This window comes from Tachysurus vachellii, chromosome 2 (assembly GCF_030014155.1).
Source record: "Tachysurus vachellii isolate PV-2020 chromosome 2, HZAU_Pvac_v1, whole genome shotgun sequence".
In the NCBI taxonomy this organism is placed as follows: Eukaryota; Metazoa; Chordata; class Actinopteri; order Siluriformes; family Bagridae; genus Tachysurus; species Tachysurus vachellii.
This window is the reverse complement of record NC_083461.1, coordinates 31,005,337-31,022,263: the sequence shown is the minus strand read 5'-3', so window position 1 is coordinate 31,022,263 and position 16,927 is coordinate 31,005,337. Positions and strand designations below refer to the sequence as shown.

Sequence of the window (16,927 nt, the reverse complement as noted above, 5' to 3'; positions counted from 1 at the left end):
ATTATTATTATTATTATTATTATTATTATTATTATTTTCCCCCCCCTAGATTTTCATTTCACAAGTTTGTTCAGAAATAAAGCAACATATTGGTACTATTTGTGGATAAAAGAATACATGTATAATCTAACAACATAAATGTCAGTATAATGTTTCCATAACAGTCTTAAATAGTATTATAGCTAGGAGTAAAAGAAAGCAATAATGACGTCACGTAGCATTTCCATAGCGCGCAGAAAGAAAGCTCGCCTATCAGAGCGCAGCTTGGGTCACGGGGCGGGGTTGTTGGGGCTGTGGGCGGGGTTTCCAACCCCCTTTTGCGGTGCTGAAGCTGCCTACAGATCCGCTCCGGGGATGCAGGTGGTACAGCCGGACTAAGACCGCTCTCATGTGCTGTGTGGAGAAACAGAAAACTGCATTCTGCTCTGCGCATTAGTGGATATGATGCGATCTGGTGGAGGAATTTTGTGAGCGTACTTTTCTTTTTTTTCTTTTGCAGAGGAATCAGAAGAGGAGACGTGAAGGCGTTTTGAAGGTAAAAGAAAATTCTGTGACTCTTTTGCATAGGGATGGAAAGGGCTCTGGGCAGTTTTGTGTTTAAAAAGCAGGGTATGCATCTGGAGAGAAATGGCTTTGCAGTGGCATTGGACAGTTCGTCTGTTCTAAAGGAAAGATGCTGATGCTCATGTGATGTTCGGGTTAATATTGTCTGAGATATCTTGCAATCTTTTTTCCCCAGCATGGAGACCACGCTGGTTTGTTTTGCATCTTTATAGATGTTCCATATACAGTCTCAGTGATATTTATTCCCCTTTCTGCACTCTTCGGGTGGAAGTATTATATATAATGAGGCGGCATATGGGTAGAAAGGAAGGAGAAAGGGATCAAATAAAGAGTAGAGAAAGAAAAGAGTCGAAGACACACAGTGCCTTAAAATGCATGTCGTTTATTGTACAGTGAATAATGAGGAAGCTTCTGCAACATTGATTCTTTTTTGGTTTAAGATTGCAAAAATACGCAAAATACCCATTTTGATGATGTTTGCGCCGCGTGCGTCTTCTCTATAATATATGGGGAGAAACATATATATGTTTGAATTTGGTGCATTTATAGGGAGATGTATACTTGCAACGGAATTTAAACTGCAGAAGTGACTGGTATATGTTATGCAAACTGTGCAATGATTCAAAGTCAGATTGAAAAATAAAATAACGCACAAAAGGAATATGTGTGCATAAGAGATACGGAGGGGGGGGGGCGCAGATAGTCTGATATATTCTGTTATTGAGTTTCTAAAAGAGGATTTATTTAATCAAACTCATGAACTGATCACTATGTTAGTCATAGAAAAATTGCTCTGCTACAGTGTTATGCAGATGTTCTTTTGGATGCATGGGCGCGTGCGTTTTGCCTGTTGGATGCTCAGTGCGCAAGGGAAACTCTTATTTTTACCCCATACAGGCAGCATGCATATGCGGGATATATATATATATATATATATATATATATATATATATATATATATATATATATATATATATATATATATATATATATTAAGTGATCCAAGCGCTTTCCCGACATCACTGCTCAAGATGAAGGATACACAAAAAAGAAAGAAATGAAGGGTAAATGGTGTGCGTCGTGACGCCGTGCCGATTGCGCTTGTTTGGAGCGAACAGGGCGGGGTGCACAGTGTGAAGAATCACTCCCAGAGTTCATATCAAGTCCAGCTGGACATAAATGAACCCTTGAAATGTTAATTTGGTTTATTTCATTAAGATCTCATTTCATAAACAAATAGCTCAAATCAACGCTGTTGGAGCAACCAATCAGGGAAACTTCACATACTGTATTTCACAAATACTGTTTAAATATTTCCTGTAGTTCTCTGTTCCATTTTAAAATGGAGTACTATGATTAATTTCTACAAGTGTAGTATATTAGCAAATGCAAATTAGTTGGATAAAACCAAACAGTACTTTTAAAAGCCCATGTAGATTTATTTGTTAATATTTAGTAAAAGTGGCTTGTAAACATTTAACAATTTTGTATGTCATTAATGAAATAGTCTGTTTTAATCAGCCTGTTGTAATTTTTCCCATGTATTTCTCTAAATACCAAAAAAGAAACCATTTCCTTAACTGTTAATGTTTAAAATTAAATTAAGTTAACATTAACGGGTTTACAGCTAGCACGTTGGCTGGGTTAACTACCTTTCACAGATTTCAGGAAAACAAACATGGCATCACTTTAATGTCAGATTGATAGCAAAAATACGGGCTAGTTCAAATACTACTGCATCAGTAATTGAAGAAGTTTGATGAATCACAGTGAATGCGGAGGAATGTGGATGGCTGGGTGGGTGTACGTTGCCTACCTGGAGTAGAGATAGCACCAGAATGCACTATAGGATGAAAGCGAGCCAGCTGAGCCAGTGTGATGCTCTGAGCAATGTCCTGATTAGAAACCTTGGGTCCTGGCATTCATATGGACGATTCTTTGACACGTACCACCTACCTAAACATTGTTGCAGACCAAGTACACTTCTTCATGGCAACGTATTTCCCTATTAGCACTGTTCTCTTTCAGAAAGATAATGCTCCCTGTGACTAAATTGTTCAGGAATGGTTTGAGGAACATGACTAAAGGTTCAAGATGTTGATTTCTTCCAAAATCACCAGATCTCAGTCTGATCGAGTGTCTGTGAGACTCATGGAGATCCCATGATTCAAAAAATTATAGGATTTAAAGCATCTGATGAAAAAATCTTGATGCTAGACAGCACAGCAGTCCTTTAGAGGACTTGTGGAGTCCATGGCTTGGTTTGTTTTGGTGGCATAAGGTGGGCCTACCCAATATAAGGTGGACAGTTTTAATGCTGTATTAATCACTCACTCACTCATCTTCTACCGCTTAAACAATCCAACCACTGACCAAACCTACTAATCAGTAACCAATCTCTCTCTCTCACTCACTCATTTTCTACCGCTTATCCGAACTACCTCGGGTCACGGGGAGCCTGTGCCTATCTCAGGCGTCATTGGGCATCAAGGCAGGATACACCCTGGACGGAGTGCCAACCCATCACAGGGCACACACACACACACACACACACACACACACACTCTCTCATTCACTCACACAACAACACACTACGGACAATTTTCCAGAGATGCCAATCAACCTACCATGCATGTCTTTGGACCAGGGGAGGAAACCGGAGTACCTGGAGGAAACCCCTGAGGCACGGGGAGAACATGCAAACTCCACACACACAAGGTGGAGGCGGGAATCGAACCCCGACCCTGGAGGTGTGAGGCAAAATGTGCTAACCACTAAGCCACCGTGCCCCGCTGTATTAATCAGTATAATGGAAATAAACATGTAAACAAATATTTGATTAATAGATTTCACCCAATTCAACAACTCAGCCTAATGAAACTATAGCTTAATTTTACCACTATTTCTGGTCAAATATATTATTTGTTGTTTTTTTTTTTTAGCTAGAAAGGTATCAGGAGAACAAAAATGACATTGCTGATTAGCCAGATTTTATAGAGCATTAAATTTGAACAGTGTTTTTTAAAATACAATGAAAACACAGCACAATGAAACAGCACTGGACTATTGTAGACCAGAACAAAATTAAAGATTCGGTTTATAATATTTACACATCTGTCCAGACCTGTAAATTTTATTGAAATATCAAAGATATCTGATTTTCTTTTGCAATTCACAGTGGATTTACACTGATTATCTGTTTCCGAATTCTGTTTACGTATTTTTCTGGCCCTGAAACTGGCTTAGCTTCCAAATGGAAAAGAGATGCATGTCTCTTGAGGCATCGTGAGATCCAACAGAGCTCAAAGGTTTGTTTATGCAATTATTTACTTAACAAGCAGCAGTGGGCTGTAAACATTGCAAACTTCCCCTTTAATATTTTGAATAGTGTTAAATCTGAGCAAACACCACCATTCTTTTATATTAAGACATGCAAATTGTTACTTCACCAGCAGGCATTTTGCAGTGGGGTGTTTTGAATCAGCAGCAGCGCGACATTTTCCTCCAAAATGTCAAACATTCTTTTAAACATGCTCAAAAAAGCCTGATTTCATGGGGTTTGATGTTCAGAAAAGACTAATTCGTGTGTTGTATACAGATTGTAAGCGGCGCTCGGAAGCATGAAACGTTGAGATGAAATGGCAATGACACATCAATATCCACATTATAGGCTGCCATGAAGTGTTTCGAACACTCCCCAAAGCTTTGCTTCGAAGTGAATTTCACTGACATTTTGAAACAAACATAACAGCAGCGATGCACAGCACACGTTCTACCCCGTTTCCTACTGCTGCGCTATAGCTCACCTCCAGGCCGACAACTGTTTTGCCGTTTCATACTAATCTCTGAAGGATGTTTCCAAATCTGCTGATGTGCACTGAGATAACTTGTAATAAGTGCAAATTTCCCCCATTTGAATAATTGTTTGAGAACCTCTGTTGCATCGACGGCTCACTACAAGCTGTGAGTGGATTTTAAGGTCTTTCGTCTCCACTTATCCTGAAATGCATTAAATTCGCACAGTGGCTCCGAATACAAATGAACTTTCGGGGCTACAACATTTTCTTCCAAATAATCTCTTTTTCTGCGCAGCATCTCATTTGTGGTATAGATAGACACATTTTTAAAGCCTTTTAGTCCCATCAGATGAAATGGCTTTTTGCTGGTTCAGGTATCTGCCTGAAATACTAGATCGCAGCTCATGTATCCGTAAGAGTCATTTATAGTACAATTCTAAGCCTACTGTGCTAATTTGAATGAGCAGATTAAATATTTGCGTGTCTGTGTGTATGCCACAACCTTTTCAGGAATAAGGTAATGAGACACTGGTAGATAAAGTTGATGTCCCATGTATTGGATGCCGTTAGTCAGCAAGATTGTGGATCGTGCTATTGCGTCGGCCTTAAAAAGACAGACGCTGCGATTTTAAAGTTCCGGTGCTGTACAGGTCACATCACACGTAATTTTCTTTAAGGATTTACTTGTAAATCATTACATGTTATACTAGATAAACCTGTATAAACAAATGATATATTTCATGTTGTATAACTTTAATAGTTTAATAGAAATGCAATGCCATGATCTGGATACATATCTGTTTTGGGAATTGGACACAGATACAAAGTGTGTGTGCATGTTCTCTTGTGCTGAGAGCTAGATAACAGACCTCTCTTCATGCCATTATCTAAGGAGTTGTTTAACATTATTTATACCAATTTATACACAATTAATTATGTAGAATTCAAGAACTACAGTAGCATTAAGGAAGCTATAGCTCGAATAGCTAGAATAAATCCTGAAGCCTTACTGTAGTGCGAGCAGAAATATTGTTCTGAGATGAGAACTGCCGTGTCTGTTTCCAACAGCATGGCCCTAGGATAAACCAATTCTCAAAGCATCATCACTATGACTTTGACTTTGAACCCTTAGTCTCGTCTCACTGTGGGATTCGCTATGACCCAGCCATGGCCCTGTTACCCCAGACAGAAGAGGTGTGCCTCTTAAGATTAAAGTAGGAAAGCCAGGTTTCTAAGCTGATCGTAATCCTCCATTCTTCACCAAAGCAAGACTGTGCTTCATTATTTCTCTACTCCATTTTCACAGGTTGAAAGAGCTTTACGGGAAAAAGAGCAGGATTCTTACCCCACCACCCCCTACCTTATTCTCTGTTACGTACTTTAGGCAGAATCGTGAACTCAGTGCAAGGCCCACACAACCAGTTATACTTCCTCCAGTCCTTTGTGATTAGCGCAGTTTATTATGTTACAGAGCTGACAAGAGATTAATCAGAAAGATCACTTCATAAGCACTTCATAAGAACTGACATAACCAACTAAGATATGCGTGTGGTCTTCAGCTGTCATGAAGGCAACATACCATATAGGTCAAGAGAAATGTTGACTTAAGTGTGATGTCAGCATTTCTCCTACATAACTGCTTCATAACAACTGGCCCAAACCTACATAAACATTAATGCAGATTTATCTGACCAGTCATAAGCTCTCATGCAAGCAACATATGTCTGTTTTGATGTATGTCATAATGGCATACCATCTATGCCAAGTAAATAGTTGACCTGAATGTTATGTCAGCATCTCTCCTACATAACTGCTTCATGACAACTGATATTAATGTACATAAACATTTAATTTTAAGTTCTCACACAGGCAACATATGTCTCTTTAGATGTTCAGAATGCTTGCCATTCAAAAAGTTGACATAATTTTTATTAAAATGACCCCCAAAATAACCTCTTTATGACTACTGATATAAGCCTACATAGACATAAACTTAATTCAACAACCATTAGTTGACATAAAGGCAGTGTTTGTAAGTTTTGATGATGAGCTGACCTAACACATATGATTATGAAAATAACACATGGGTTATGTTAGAATGATGCCTACGTAAGCACTTCATAACAAGTGACATAAGGCTACAGTTCAACTTAACAGTTATTAGCTGTCAAAAAGTCATAAAGCTGACATAAAGGTCATCATGGCATAAATATAGATATATACATTGATGTCAGGATTCCAAAATGAATTCTAATGCCAACGATGTCTTTAAGCATAATTATGAATCTTTATTTTTGTTGTCATGAAATGCTTATGTAGCCCTATGAACAATCCACTAAGGTGTTAGCTAAGCGTGTTGCCAAATCATTTCTATTCATGCTTTAGGTTATTCTAATGCATACTGTATAGGAATAGCTTTTATTTTACTGTAGCAAGAAAGTACATTGAGAAAAAAAATAAATAAACGCACCCCTATATAGTACTATAAGGTTTTAATGTTGACTTTATGTCCAGCTGAATGCAGCAGCTTTAAAGAAAGTCTTTCAAGATACATGGATTTAAGACATCAAAACCATTTTTGTTGCTTGTATAACTCGGTGGGGTTCTTAGAACTAACAGCAAGACACACAGGATTTTTCCTCTCACAGCATATCACACAAATACAATGCTGCAGGTTTTCTTTTTTTTTTTTTACTTTAAAATGAACCAGCCTTTACGCGTACGTACATGTATTGATACTGCCTGATTACTTACTGTATATGGAGGGTATCGATTACTTTGAAATAGACAGTATTTCCAGCTGAAATTCAAATCTCAGGTTTTTATTGATGTTCTTATACATCAATGTTTCTTTAGTAACAGCTCATAGAAGTAGCTTTTATGGGCTCTGGTGATAGAAAAGCATTCCACTGTTGAAAAGTCTTCAGCACAGTAAGAAGAGATACTGGTGATGAAATGATGCAAGTGATCAATTACAGTAATTGTGACTCCAAATGGTTAATGATATTAATGATAGAAAATGAAGCAACGGTCCTCACTTTTGCATTGTACAACATCAGACCATCCCAAATGTAATTTTTTTCTTCACAATGTAATTTCAAAGATCTTTTTTTTAAATTTTATTTCCAGGGAGTTTTTATGTCTTGAGAAAGGATTTATTAAATAAGTATTTCTCTTGAAGAGATGTTGAGAAATCTAACACTGCTTATTTTTAACATTATACACAGAAGTGATATAGAAGTAAACTGATTGGGTTAGATTGTGGGGTGTCTTTGTATAAAGATCGATACCTAGCCAGTCACGTTTCTCCCTTGATGGAATGATGTGCTTAAAAGCTCGTCCTGACTCTTTTTTTTTATCTGGTGAATCCAGTCAGAGATACTGGATACAGTAAGCTATTGATTTGGAGTAGGTTCCTCTCTATAAAGCACAGACGAAGAGGGTTACGAGTGCACTCGCAGTCAATCACAAAGGTTATTTTTGAGCAAAAGATGTTCCGCACCTTTTTGCCAGCATGACTTTAGATCATAGCAAAGCACAAGGAAGAGGTGACGAACTGCAGAAAATGCATACAAGGTGAATCAGATGAGGATTAATTGAATATTATTTGCTCCATTGGTTTTGCATTCGTGACATCCGTTCTGCGGGAGAGTTTCGTTTTACGTACATTCGCTCAGGAGTTCAATGTGAATCTATTTTTTTCCATCTTTATTAAGAGGTCACCTTGAGAAACCTTACAGCTTCCCTTTGCGAGATCTTGTCATGTTGCTATATAATTTTTTTATCCCATATAATAGTCAGTTCTGCCCACTGGGCTTTATACAGCTTTCCAAATCCCAGAATCACTGTACTTCTCACACTACCTGACATTTATCGTTCACGATGTGTTGTCTTGTTGACATAGCGATGCGCAGTCGATGCTTACACATTACACAATCTATCACCTGGAGGGAACCCTGTCAAAGAGCGTCTGATCCCTGAGCCCCCGTGCCTCGTAAAAAAGAAACGCAAGAGCAAGAAAATCTGGACGAATATCATGCTTCAGCATTATGTCGAATTTCCTGGCATAGACCCACGGAGTGCTTGTGAAACCTGCGGTAACATTTTACAGCACATTTATTGCACATGATCCTTTTATATAAGGTGAGGATTGATTTGGATCAGGTGTCGGTGAGCCGTGCCTATTGTAGCCTAAAATTCCTGGTCTTGGCTGACAGCAGTGGAACCAGATGTGGCCAGTTGTTATTGTTGTAGTAGCTCATCCACATCATAATTTAACCTAATGCCAAGATGATGATATGCTTTTATGTTCAACACGGTTGTCTAGAGTGTTTATTTGACTTACCGTAGATGCCTCATTGACCTCTCTGTTCTTATTAGTTCTGGAACTTCAGGTCATTTTGTGGTGATTTTTTGTTTTATATTGTATTAAATTCTCTCACTGCCCTCAAGGTAATATTGCCTTTTCATTTGTGTGTGGGTGTATAAAGTAGGCTTAAACAGTCACATTTACACTTTAACACCTCACTAACCTTGTGTGCATCAATTGTAGTCCAAAAAAAAATAAAAAGGCATATTCATATTATTTTTTCTATATTGTCCTATAGATCATTCCCTATAAAAGTTTCTACCTTTCTTTTCTTCCCACTGGATGTAAATATCACTGTCATATGTTCATTATCCATTAATAACTTATGTGACATATACATGGTTATTCTGCTCATGATTAACAGTGTCATGGTAAAGCCAAAGGGGCACAAAACTACACTACCCATCAGCCATTACATGTCACACCTTGATAGGCACCACTATATAAGTAATGGTTTTTCCGGCATCCCATTGTTCTCGTGTTGTGCTTTTGCACTCTGTCTGGATGATTTTGATGTGTTTCTATCCTCTGTTCAGGTTTACGGTTCTTATTTTCACAGTTTTGGTTGTTTGTTTACACTTCACATAATAAATATATGCACTCGCAACCGCCTTCGTCTCCCAACCCCGACACAGCGTTATCCATTGTGCCAAGAAAATGAATACCTTTTATTTGTTTTTATTTTATATTCGAGCTTCGAGATAACTTCTGGCGGATAAATAAGAAAGGAGGAGACAACCTTAAACTGTATTTTTGAAGGTTATGGAGGATTTGTCTTATTTTTGACTCGCCGACGGTTCAGTTTGCAATTCTACTACTAATCTGGATAAACAGCATATCTCCTGCTAAAAAAGGTTAATATTTAAGTTAACTAGTTAGTTGTTGTTGGGTATCAGATTTGACTCTTCTTCTTGCAGGAATTTATACACATAAACCACATAAATGGACATAGTGGCTTAGCAAATTGCTTCCTATTCACTATATATGCTGATTATATAGAGTATAGACATCAATCTGTGACTGAGAACCAAATGAGCAAAATTTCCCCATCCATCAAAGTAACACTAGCCAATCACTGACATCCGCGAGGTCACGCATGCAAAAGATGGTGGATAGATGAGTGTGTTATGATGTTGTGGGAAGCATCATTAGATTAAAAAGATGTCCCATGTCTCAGAGGAAGCATTTAGTCTGTTTTGGGTCCAGTGGAAATTCAACTCTGTAGCCAGGAGGTTCTAGGATTAAATTAGCTTTTTACCAAAGAAAATAAAAACTATTTTTAACACTTTAGCCAGTACTGATGAGAAAAGTCCAACCTTTTTAAGGCTTGCTGGACGTGTATTCACCGATAGGTCATAAGATTCACCAGTGCTAATGAGGCTAAGAGGTGAACTCCCAGCTAGATGTACCGACTCTTGCTTGACAGGAAGTTATGGATTTGTTCACAGGTGTATCTTGCCTTGAACGTATACTTTCATTGACTGGGTTGCTGGCCTTTTAAAGATGCAGTGATTATTTTCAGCCAGGGCTTGAGAGGAGCTTTGGAATTAGGATACAGTGTAGGGCTGTAGAGTTTACTCACACACATGGAATGTTAATAAGCAGTTGAGCTACAGTGTGCTTTATCGCAGAAATCACAAAAGGTGAATATCGAGTCACATTATCCAGTAAGCTGATCATGTGGAAGTGGCTGGTGTGAGGATTTCTAAAAATGCAAATGTCAGAGGGTTTAAATATTTATCCTGGAGAGCTATGAAAATTTTCTCAAGTATGTTGGTATGGATGCATGTTGTAGGCATCGACCTTAAGCTTCAACTTGTGCATTCTGAGATGCTTTTTCTGCTCAACACAGCTGTTAATACTGGTATTAATTTGAACCAGTCTTTCGTATAGCTTACCATGCACTTCCTGTTATTCTGTAATGTGAAATTCAAGCATATAGCAATAGAGCAAATTTTATCTCTGTCGTTTGTAGTCTCTGGAACATTAACCAATCAGAATAATGAAGTGTAAAGTGTTGTGAGCTCAGTGAGCAGTGGTTCCTGGAGAGAAGAATTACCAGACCCTTTGTTTGGTCTACAGAACCTCAAGTAACTATTCTTTACAACTATGATGTGCTGAAAAGCATCTCAAAAAATGCAGTATATGAGAAGGATGGACTACTACACTTATAAATCCATGTCAGGTTCCACTCAGGTCAGCCAAGAACAAGATCTTGAATCTATTGAAGACTGAAGAAGCCATCACATGGTCAATGTCATCTAACAATGACATTAAATTTTCAGTGTTTATCGATTTATGCTGCTGGCTATTATTCAGGGGAGCTAAATCTCACAGATGACTTGAACTGTGTTCTTTAAGGAGGAAGTGAGCTGCATGTCTACTTCTTATCATCCATGCAAACGAGGCGTTTAGCTCGTACAGTGCATCACATACTGTACGTAGCTCACCACAGCTGGCCCAAACTTAAAAAAAAACCAGTCAAACAGTGTTTGGCAAAGGGCATGAATTTCGCTAACGCAGACAGCCAGCTTGTTTTCCACCTTTTTCTTACTCTCTGTCTATGTTATATATCACTCCCACTGGATGACATGACCTCAAGGTCTCAAATTCTATGTCTAGGTCTGAGTGGAGGAGTGAATATTGTTGAAATGAAGGTTACGTGTGTGACTCTTATTAACCTTTTTCAACTTTCAGGTCGTGAAACAGTTGTTCATGTTAAAGCAGATCATTCAGTAGCTGTGTAAGCAATACAGAACAGTAGAGTGAAGGCAGGTGTGACTGCTGTAACACAATTGATAATTAAGTTAAAAAATATTGACTGTAAATATGGAGATATGGAGAGAGAAAGAGGGAGAGAGAATGTGTTTAACAGAGGGATAGAATGGTGCCAGTGCCCAGCCTGTCTGTTTGGTGTCTTGGGACTCTATAAATAGTGAATACATTATACTTTTTCCCTTTTCCTTATCATTCTATACCCAGTTCTTTCCCTTTCTCGCTTTCTCTTTCTTTCACTCGCACACTCAACACACACACTGTTTTTCTATCTCTGTCCCTCTGTACTGCCGTTTCCTGCTTCCGGCTTTCTCCATCCCTTCCACTCAATTTCACAAACATGCCGCAAACGCACCATGGAAAGGTGGGCCGGTGGAGCTTTCGGGGCAATTATCGATCTGTGCTTTTCTCAAAATTGTTTCCTCCAGTTGATGAAACTCTCCCTCTCTCTCTCTTTCTCTCTATCTACGTGTTCTCTGGGTGTTGTTTTACTGTTCTCTCTGCATAGACAGCATAATTAAATTTTTTTCTCTTTCTCAGCTGTTCACACTTTCTCACTGTACTGTACTGTATGTGCTGCCTCTCATCTCTCTCTCTCTTTCTCTCTCTCTCTGTCTCTGAGCTGCAGTATACAATCTCCATTTCCTTTTAAATCTTGGACTACTTCTCAGCCCTTCTCTCTCTCTCTCTCTCTCTCTCTCTCTCTCTCTCTCTCTCTCTCTCTCTCTCTCTCTCTCTTTCTCTCTCTCTTCCTCTCTCTCATATGATAATGTGTAGCTGTGAACTATATTCGACCTGCTTTTTCTCACTTGCGGAAATTATCATAAAAACCCACTTTGGGTCCGGGAAGCTGAATATCATGGCGCATTTGACGACCTAAAGAGAGACACTAATTCAAATTTAGAAAAGTGGAGAAGAGAAGAAAGAAACAGGGGGGAAACCCATTAGAGCTATGTGATGTGGAGAAAACATGGCTTTCTCAAAAGTTCTTTAGATAGTTGAGAGTTGCAGAGTTTATACATTTAAGGAAAAAAAAAAACAGGGTTTTAAATCTGACAATAGGAGTCATTGATTGGTTACTGGGGATAATGGACATTAGTGATTTTTTATCAGGTAATATTGTGATTAGTGATCATGCAGAAGAAGAATGGTGAGCAGTGACTGGTGATTTGCAGCAGTTGGTTGTGGGGAAAATTGTGAATAGTGAGTTGTCATTGGGAACAGTGGTTATCAGTGATTGGTCATTGAGAGAAATGGTGATCAGTGATTGGTCATTGATGGAAATGATAATCAGTGATTGATCTTTGGGAAAAAATATGATTATGATTGTTCATTGGCAACAATGGTGATAATTTACCAATTTCTGTTATGTAAGTATGCTACAGTAAGTAATGGTGCTTTACTGGCATGACCAAGTGTAAATGAAGCTACGTACACTGACTTGCTCAAGTAATCCCCCTATTTTGTGTCACCAAAATGGATCTAAACCGTGTATATACGCCATGAATTTACACGATTCCAATGAACTAAAGGAAAGATGTGATTTTTCTATTTGTAAGAATTACGAACCATCAGGAAAATGCCAGTGTCACATGATCTCAAAATAAATGCCCCAGGCCCAAAGCCACCAGGCCTAGACAAAAGAAGACAGAGTTGAAGGTAGGTTCATACTCACTGAATATTCTTATTAAATATTAATGATAAATAGAGAGAAATCATTCTTTGTAGTAGTCACTAGTCACCACTCTTTTTCTCCGTACACACTCAGACTCACAGATTAATCCTGTATTCTCTGAAGATTCTGGATCCATTATTCATGTGTGTGGTGTGAGTTAGAAGGAAGCAGGACCAGAAACAGGGCCTTTGCTTAACAGTTAAATCCATTTGCAAAACGTGACTCATCGATATTCTCTCAGAAGCTAAAACATCTTGTTACATCAGCATCTTAAACAAGTGTGTGTATTTTTTCTTTTCTTTCCTTTTTTTCCTTGATGAAATTGTTCCAGTGCTGTTGTTTCCATGAACTTTTGTTTTGTTGACGATGCCACTTTTTCTTCGCGATAGCCAGCTTTTCTTTTGTGTCGGGAATTAAAATGCTGTGCATCCGCCACAAAATCCCGTCCGTACACACAAAACAGCATGTGTGTGTGAGGGAATCCTTTTATTTTCTTGCTGCTACCCAGTTATTTCAGCACTATGTGAATGATCATGCTATACAAGTATTCACACTGAGCCAGAAAAACAACAGAGCATAAGGTAAGCTCCTACCATGAGTAACCATGAGTGACTAATTTTCACTGTCATAAATCTATTATTAAAAACGGCACGACGATTTGAAAGCGATGATGCTATTGAACATTTAACATACTTATGTGCTGTTCAGACGCTACACAAATGCTTCATATATTACAATGTCATGAACTCAGTTTAGCAGCTTCATCACATTAAGCCCCCTGCAGAAAAACATTTCTCTGCTGGATCAAGTGCCATTCATGTGCTTCTTTACTTTTCTTTTCTTTTCTTTTCTTATTTATTTTTTATTTAACTTGCCATCTTTTCATTCAGACATCAGTGGATTAGCTTTTATATTTACTACTTTTTTGTATATTACATTTGAAAAACACACATTTCCGTCTCCATTCGGTATTTACTATCCCCCAAATTGGTGCTTGTGTTGAAAGGAGAAGTCTGGGCACTATTGAAAATCCTTGTTTAGGAGGGTTTTTGAAGAACAAATCTGTGTGAAGTAAATGCAGGTAGTGTGCATGATCTGAATGGCAGTCCCAGTATGTTGGCAAACAAACAACATATCTTCATATATGCTTAAAAATTTATGGTATGTTGCATAAATATAAATGCAGCGATATTTCACTTTTTAAGTTGTTTTTAAGATTTACTGATGTAATTACTTTATTAAATCCTCACACAGACCAGTGCCATTAGTCGTTATTATTGATACATGTTGATGCTCTGATTACGACTGTTATTGATTTATTGTTATTGTTTGTATTAGTTTTTATTTATAGGGTTTTTTTTTTATTTATTTTTTATTTATTTTTTTTGTGGCACTGTCCAAGCCATGTCAGTAAGGCTAACTGAAATAAGAGTCTCTCTCTCTCTCTCTCTCTCTCTCTCTCTCTCTCTCTCTCTCTCTCTCTCTCTCTTTGTAGTCTGTCTTTCTTCCCCATTGTGTTTGTCATTTTTGGCAAGGTCATCCTCCCTCTGCATCCGCCATGTGTCTGACCTGCAGATTTGTGGCTCTTCTTGTGTGTCTTTGCAAACACACAAATACAAAGAGCTATAGTGTATAACCACACACACACACACACACACACACACACACACACACACATATGGCAGCAGGGCTTCTTTTAATCAAGCCTGACATGTGACTCAGCATGAATAAGGTGGATTGGCAAGTGTGTGTGTGTGTGTGTGTGTGTGTGTGTGTGTGTGTGTGTGTGTGTGTGTGTGTGTGTGTGATTTATGTACATATTAGATGTGAAGATAACACTCTCATCAGTGTTGCTGTAAATCTTATTATATTTACAGCTTTAGACTTCAGCAGCTGTGATCTCCCACATGTTCCGGAACGAGGCTCTGAAGCAAAAGCTTCTTTGTCAGCTCATGAGTCCTTTTCTCCGACAGTTTAAAGTCAAGTGGTATTGTGCAACCAAGAGCTCCTGAGGAACTGATGGGTCAGATTCAGAGCCAGCAACTTACATATAAAGTTCTCTGTTAATTAAACATTAGCTTGATTTTTTTCAAAACGTAGGGAAAAACATACGCTTTCACATTTTTCTGGGTTGATCTGGACATAGCTTTTGTCACAGTTCAAATCCTGAACAACAGAAAAAGTGCATTCATGAAGTGGATCACATTATTCCAACAAGATGTTGACTAAAATACTGTATGTTTTATGTAGTGGTGCAGCATAGAAATGATATTGATTAGCGTATAGATTTAAAGTTGGACATGAACATGAACATTCATGCTAATGCCTTATTCAGAATTGGTCTAAAATTATGCATTTACACAGGGAAAGTTACTCATAACAAGTAACGTAGGAACTTTAATCAATTTGTGTGCAGTTTACATCTCTGAGGTTTGCAAGCCTTTAGTTAAGTACTGTATAGTGCCTTAGATTAAATACAAGCATTTCCCTTTAAATATTGAAAAAATATATAGCTTAAGTTTGACACTGCTATTATTTAATTATTTTTGTAAAATGTAATCCATTTGGTTGCTGATAAAACAGCGCTTGATGCAGCACATTATTTTTGTTATTTATTCAACAAATAACCTCAGAATACAAACTTAATCTTTCAGAATACATGATTCCAGCCATCTCTTGATTCAAAGTGGCAGATTTTTAGATCCTCAATTTACATCCTGTAATTTTTCCTTGACCTGAACAACCAATAAGACTTCTGTAATACTTCTGACAGAAATTTTTTTCCCTCTGGCAGCCATATATCCGGACGCCCCTCTGGGCTCAACTTCGAAGTTGTCCATATTTAATCACATCAGATGTCTCTCCAGACCTGCTCCGATGTTTTCCAAGTACTTGGGGATATTTATAAAATGGGAAAAAATGACTCTAATGGGAAGCTTCTAGCTGCGGCACTGGAGGCATTCCTTTGCCAGGAAGCGTTTCACAGACGGACCGAAGAGGGAGAGCTAATTAAAATGCAATAAGGGCACAATTTGTTTTGTTGGCAGGGATTTCTGGAGCAATCAGAAGCGAAACGCGCTCCACATGCGCACGCTGATTGAGTTTTCGTTTAAAAGTCTCCACTAATGCAGTTGTACTTTGTAAATGTGACTGGGAGATATGTAGTAATGGTGCATTAGTAGAAACCCTTTAAGCATATTCAGATCCTTTTTATTTACAATTAAAACACTTATCATTTTATCCCCCCCCCCACGCCCCCCAATATATTAATTATTCAAATTGGCAAATGGTTTGGATAGGTCTGTAGATAATACAGGAAAAGCCCGTATTTGATCTTTTCTTAATAAGGGTGAAGTTTGTTCAACAGCATGGCAGCTGAGACTAAAGAATGTTTGTTTCTCATTAATTGATGTTGATCTTCTTCCAGCTCAAGCTGTCAGCTTGCATGTGTTTTTGAACCTAGTCTTCAAACCCGATTTTTCTCTTTTTTTTTCTCCTTCTGATAATAATATATCAGAAGCGAAATATGGGAAGGTCATGCATTCGATTAAGAAATCATCAGATCACACAACATAAAACGAGAAAAAAAAATAAAAACAAATGCACACCCAAACAAAAAGCCGCACATTCCTAACTCAAAAGGTTCCTTTTCTATTCGTTTTACTGGATAATGTATGCCTAGTGAATAATATTTATTTAAGGTATAAAGAAACTTTATTAGATAAGATAATAAATATTTAAAACAAT

General features: G+C 38.0%; 1 protein-coding gene across 6 annotated transcripts in view; it reads left to right on the top strand.

Moving 5' to 3' along the window:
* The first annotated feature begins 357 nt into the window (after nt 1–357).
* nrxn2b (neurexin 2b) overlaps nt 358–16,927 on the top strand; it is a 539,034-nt gene continuing 522,464 nt past the window's right edge. For all 6 annotated transcript variants that reach the window (XM_060864253.1, XM_060864255.1, XM_060864252.1 and 3 more), the window contains exon 1: nt 358–535. The gene's annotated coding sequence lies outside the window, so the exon portion shown is untranslated. The remainder of the gene's footprint in view (nt 536–16,927) is intronic.